Raw genomic sequence first — 6,000 nt, 5'->3', positions numbered from 1 at the left:
GAACAACCTGATCACTAGTTCTGTCTTCATGTCTAGAAAAAGCATAATCTCATTCTTATGGCACGCAGCCTGGCAGTGATTCCATGATATAACGGGTGTTATTGGAGTTGTTTAGGAATGCTGAAGGGCTTAAAGGTAGGACTTATTCTCACCTAATAGTTTAATACTCATTAATTCCTGCTTCAGTGACTTATTTCTACTGATCCCCCTTCCCTCCTCCCTGACCTGCCTGTCTCACCACACCCCAGCCACGCCTACCAGAGGAGAGACTGTCCTTGGCCAGCTGTCACCAAAACATATCTATAAAAATATATTTATTAGTAATAAAAACGGTGGGAGAAAACAATGCAACAAAGATTTTCAAAATCACGTAAGGGATACGAAGGAATCGAGAATATATTCATGAATTAAGTTTGACTGCCTTCGTGTAATCTAGATACGGTGAAAGGAGTGACCCACCTGAGCTCATACTCTTCACAACCCCAAACAAAATGTCAATAAAAAAACTATTGATTGATGGTTGCTTATCAAGACACACATGCCTCATGGTTATAAATGTATCACAAGAAATATAAAATAAAGGGGAACTCATCACATTAAATGAATTGTCTTTTTTTCAAGTGACCTTTTGACAAATGAAACAAACCAAAAAAAGTGAAAAGTACATATAGTGCTTTCCTTTACAAAAAGTTTTATTTAGTGGGCCGCTCTAGGTACCAGAACTCTGGGTGGGCTCCTCTCCTCTGGAGTCTTAACAAAGATGAATGAGTCAAAGTATCATGTACAGCCAAAGCTGTAGGAGCCCAGTGAATGTGCGGCCAATGTACAAACAGCCATTGTATTATGTCACTCTTCATCTGTTACTAAATGATTGTGATAGAGGATATTGAATTAGCGTATCGATCGAGGAGCCAGATTTAATTTAGCTCTGTGTGGCCACGTGTCAGTGTATGGTCAGTTGGTGCCCGCGATCCGTGTTGTTGGTTTCTAGTTGTGTGCGTGCGTGTGTGTGTCTATGTGTGTGTGTGGGGGGGGGGGGGGCTCTGTCTTGTCTCCCTGGGTAAATCCATGCGACAGCAGGGAGGAGGGAGGACTTGGAAGAGACTCCCAGGCACTCGGACCCCGAGGAGGAGAAGTTGGGGAGAAGGAGGAGGGAAGGAGGAAGCTAAAAGCAAGTCAGTGGCGAGGCTGGTTGTGAGGGATTAGCTAGATTGTTTAGTGCCGGCGGTGTCACGTCCTATTAGAACTGTCCCTTCTAGCTGGAGACCGTGGGGGTGGAGGGTGAAGGTAGACATATTAGCAGGATACCTTTAAAGCGCAAGTAGCCAGGGCGTCCAAGAACACTCGACTTAACTGGCCAGAGTGATCTGGATGCGTGCATCACTGTGAGCTTGTTCCATAAGCAGACAGGTAGCCTGCTTCTAAAGCTGGCATTGATGACCGATAAGCTCACACTTGTTTAAGTGAAACGGATGTTTCACCTCACTACTCTCCGGGTCACACAGTTCCTGCCGACTTGCTGTTATGGTTACAAAAGGTGACAGATGCCGACCCGTTTCTCTCACACCTTTTAGACGCAAACATGTCACTTTTTTGTTTGAAAACGGTATGTTCGTTGATACCTAAAACCATCTGAGGGACATTTTCTCATCTAAAGCTACAAGTGTTCTGAAGAACATTTCTCACCTAGAGCTGCAAAAACATCATGTTTGTTTTATACACATTGTTTTTGCTATGGTTATTAAGGAGTTGTTTGTAAGGTTCGGGTCTTAATGAATTATAGTGACATTTGAGGAAACATTTGAATGTACGGTACATCTTACCTTTCCAAGTCAGCTAACAATATAGCTTAATGTACTATTTTTTTTACATTAAGATAAGCTTGTGTCACGGGTAGGAGTAGTAAAATGAATCATGTTTATGCCAATGACACATGCTTAAAATGATTTTGCTCACAAAGGGAATTTCCTTAATTTAGTTAGACTTACACCAAGTGTCAACATGGATTAAGACACACCAAATGGTTAATGGAATGCTTAAAGGTACAGTATAACATAGTAATCCTACAGAACAAAAATGCCACTAAAGAGAAAGCTCAAGATCCTTGTTTATTTTTTTTATTTGTTATTTTCTAAGATAAGAAAAAATATATATATAAAACTGACAGATACATTATACTGGTTAGAAAATACATTACAAAATACCCCATAACGACCAAGCAAAAAAATAATCTGGAAATGTTAGCAAATATATTTAAAAGAATAGAAATGTATGAGATATATTTAAGTATTCAGAACCCTTCAGACAGTGCTTGGTAGAAGAGCATTTGGCAGCGATTACAGCCCTGAATCTGGTTGAGTATGACTTTACAAGCTTGGCACACCTGTATTTGGGGAGAATACTTTTGAGTATTAACTAAACAGACACACTGATATTTTTCTGTAATTTATTTACACTTCTAAATACTTGGATTTCTACCCTACCAAGTTCATGATGTCTAATTTGCAATTATAGTCTTGCCTTGTCCCTCTCCACAGCAGCTTTCTCAGAGTCGAAGTTGGGTGTCCTCCGATAAACATCGTGCCAAGCCATTCTGCTTGTTCACACTGCTCAGTCTACCAGGAAGGATTTGCAAATAAACACGATAGAGGAAGACCAGGATTGGAGCACCTGGCCACAGTGAGGTAGCACGTCTCCGAGGCAGTAACTTAGACCCCTGCAACTTAAGGACTTCTAAAGGCAAGACAACATTATGAATCCAGTGAAACCCACTGAATTTCTATATCATTGGATTTAGTGATTTTGTCCGAACATCCTACGACATACGCAGACATATTCTTTTTTCTTTTTCCTCTGTAGTAACACATAAACCATTAAAAAAATTCAAGCCGATAACTTGTTGATTGACAAAGTCCTAAAGGATAGTGCTAGAATTATTGCATGTTATTTTTAACTTTGGGATCAAAATGTACCAGTGTCAGCACGGTTAACATAGGTGCTTGAAAGCTTTTCTAAACAGCTCTGTCTATAGTTGTGCTTCTACAGACCAAAGACTGACAGTGACACAGCCATGGAGCAACACAACCAAAAGCCCTGTCGCCTACTGTTTTTAGTCTGCTGTGGGGATGCTTACGAGAGAAGGACCTGGATGAGCAAAAGCTGAGTGTAGCATGAGGTCAGACAGCCACTCGGGTACAGCCATGTGGATTGCTTGGTAGATGTGCACTAGATCTATAAGTCACTGTGTGAGCAGATGTAGAGCAAGTGGATGTTGATGAGTGGATGTAAAGTGCTAACGGGGGAGCTGTGGGTGACGACACATACATCAAAGCTGCAGACATTTTGTAGCGTTTTTACGTACAGTTCAGATGCTAAATTTATGGCAAGTGGAATTGAATAGCAATGTAGAGCGTAATGGTGCAGTGAAGTGCTTTGATTGACGTACATATTTGTGTCATACATCTGCCCTCTAACAGCTCACAGCAGACCTCCTTGTTGGTTTGAGGTTGAATTTAGACTTAATAGCAACATCTTTCTGAAACAGTAACAATCAATATTCTCTCTGACATCAGGAAACTGGATGAATAAAATCTTACATTAGGAATGTTCTATATTTTAATGACTGAATTAATCTTATTTTTGGCCATATATTCCAAAAAACATTTGGTTAAAAGGTTAGAATTACTATTAAGTTAAAGTGCAGACTGTCAGTTGTAATTGTTTGGACAACTGACTTCCCAAGTGTTACTCATTATCATTAGGGTATGCACAAGAGAGCATTCACTATCTAGTGTTGATTCTAGGCTTTTCATTAGCATTTGGTGTCTTACTGGGTTCAGACAACATGAGGTGTCAACGCTGAGGTAGACTATACAGAATAAATAGATCAAAGATAATACATTAGGCATGCTAAAATCAACTGCTTGGTACATTAAGAAGAACAAAAGTACTGGTGAGCTCAGCAATGGCAAACAACTTGGTAGCAAGAATAGGAAGACTGAATTTCCAAACAATGCTCACAATAATGACAGAAAGAAATGGTCAGACAGATCAGGACCACTCATCAGGAGGTAGTCTATGTTTGGATATCAGCCACTACAGATCAGAACCACTCATCAGGAGGTAGTCTATGTTTGGATATCAGCCTACTAGTGAGTGAGTTCTGGGAAAGTTTTTTTTTGTGGACAGATGTGGCCATGTACCAGAGTAATGGCAAGGTGACCATGTACCAGAGTAATGGCAAGGTGAACATGTACCAGAGTAATGGCAAGGTGAACATGTACCAGAGTAATGGCAAGGTGAACATGTACCAGAGTAATGGCAAGGTGACCATGTACCAGAGTAATGGCAAGGTGAACATGTACCAGCATAATGGCAAGGTGAACATGTACCAGAGTAATGGCAAGGTGAACATGTACCAGAGTAATGGCAAGGTGAACATGTACCAGAGTAATGGCAAGGTGACCATGTACAGAGTAATGGCAAAGTGAACATGTACCAGAGTAATGATCAGGTGAACATGTACCAGCGTAATGGCAAGGTGACCATGTACAGAGTAATGGCAAGGTGAACATGTACCAGAGTAATGGCAAGGTGAACATGTACCAGAGTAATGGCAAGGTGAACATGTACCAGAGTAATGATCAGGTGAACATGTACCAGAGTAATGGCAAGGTGACCATGTACAGAGTAATGGCAAGGTGAACATGTACCAGCGTAATGGCACGGTGACCATGTACAGAGTAATGGCAAGGTGAACATGTACCAGAGTAATGGCAAGGTGAACATGTACCAGAGTAATGGCAAGGTGACCATGTACCAGAGTAATGGCAAGGTGAACATGTACCAGAGAAATGACAAGAAGAAAGCCTGGTGGGAAGAAATTATCTGATATGATGGCAGGAGGATGAATTCTCAAGTGTACAAAATGTCCGAATTGGATGCTATCAAGCACTTACAAAGTAACTGGACAGTGCAGCAGGGCAGACACACTGACATAGCTGAGGAGTTTTTCAGGCTTAAGTGGAACGTTCTTGACGGGTTCACATATTTTCAAACTAACTGAGCATGACTTTCACATGTTGAAGACAAAAAAACTATAGAATCACTCTTTTTTTATTTATTTAAGTGCTCTTACATTTCTTAATCAGTTTTGAGATGCTGATAATTGTGACACGTTTTTCAGGACAATATTTATTTATTGATTAAGAATATTTTTTTCTTTGAACACTTTCAACTTAGAGGTTAGATTTCTCTCATATTTTCAGTGTACAATCAAGCGCAGGTTCTCTCCAACCCCAGTTGAAACTAACCTGACGTAGCTTTCAACTACTTATTAGAATAAGGTATGCTTATACAAAATGTAGTCTTGACTTTAACCTGCCTAATTACAAGTTGACCAACTAGTAATTTGTAAAATGTTCTGTGGAAATAGTTGAAAGAAGTCATTGTGCGTAGAAAAGTGTGATTTGTTTGGAATTCAAGTCTTTGCCTCACTGTTCTGTGGAATCTCTCCCTGCTTATTCTTCATGCCACAAGATTTGAACTGAATAATTTGTTATGGAGTAGTGACATTAAGTAGTAATCTGAACATAAAGAGAGATTTGTTTGAATTTAATTTAGAAGTTATGCACTCAGGAACAATCAATTAAGAAAAGCATTGAGTTCCAGTCAACAGAGTAAGCCATCATTAGCCCTTAATAAGGTGCTAATAGTGAATCTTTTCACAATGATCTGTTCAACATGCTGTGGCCATAGACAAAAGGTAATTCAGCTCTAACTACTTTCTCTAGGGGTGCGCCCAAAACAGCACACTATTTTCTATATGGTGCAATCCTAATCAGACCCATGGAGTGCACTGCCAAGGGAAAAGGCTATCATTCGGCAGGCCGCTATTTCCAGTCCTTTGTAGTTTTGGGGTCACTGCTTCCTCACTCCAACGTTCACCCATTAAGTGACCTACAAAATACCCCCTCAAAAAAATAAGCTAGGGTCTCTGGC

This window comes from Esox lucius, chromosome 24, assembly GCF_011004845.1.
Source record: "Esox lucius isolate fEsoLuc1 chromosome 24, fEsoLuc1.pri, whole genome shotgun sequence".
NCBI classification, from domain to species: domain Eukaryota; kingdom Metazoa; phylum Chordata; class Actinopteri; order Esociformes; family Esocidae; genus Esox; species Esox lucius.
The sequence above is the reverse complement of the archived record's forward strand: the minus strand, read 5'-3'. Positions refer to the sequence as shown.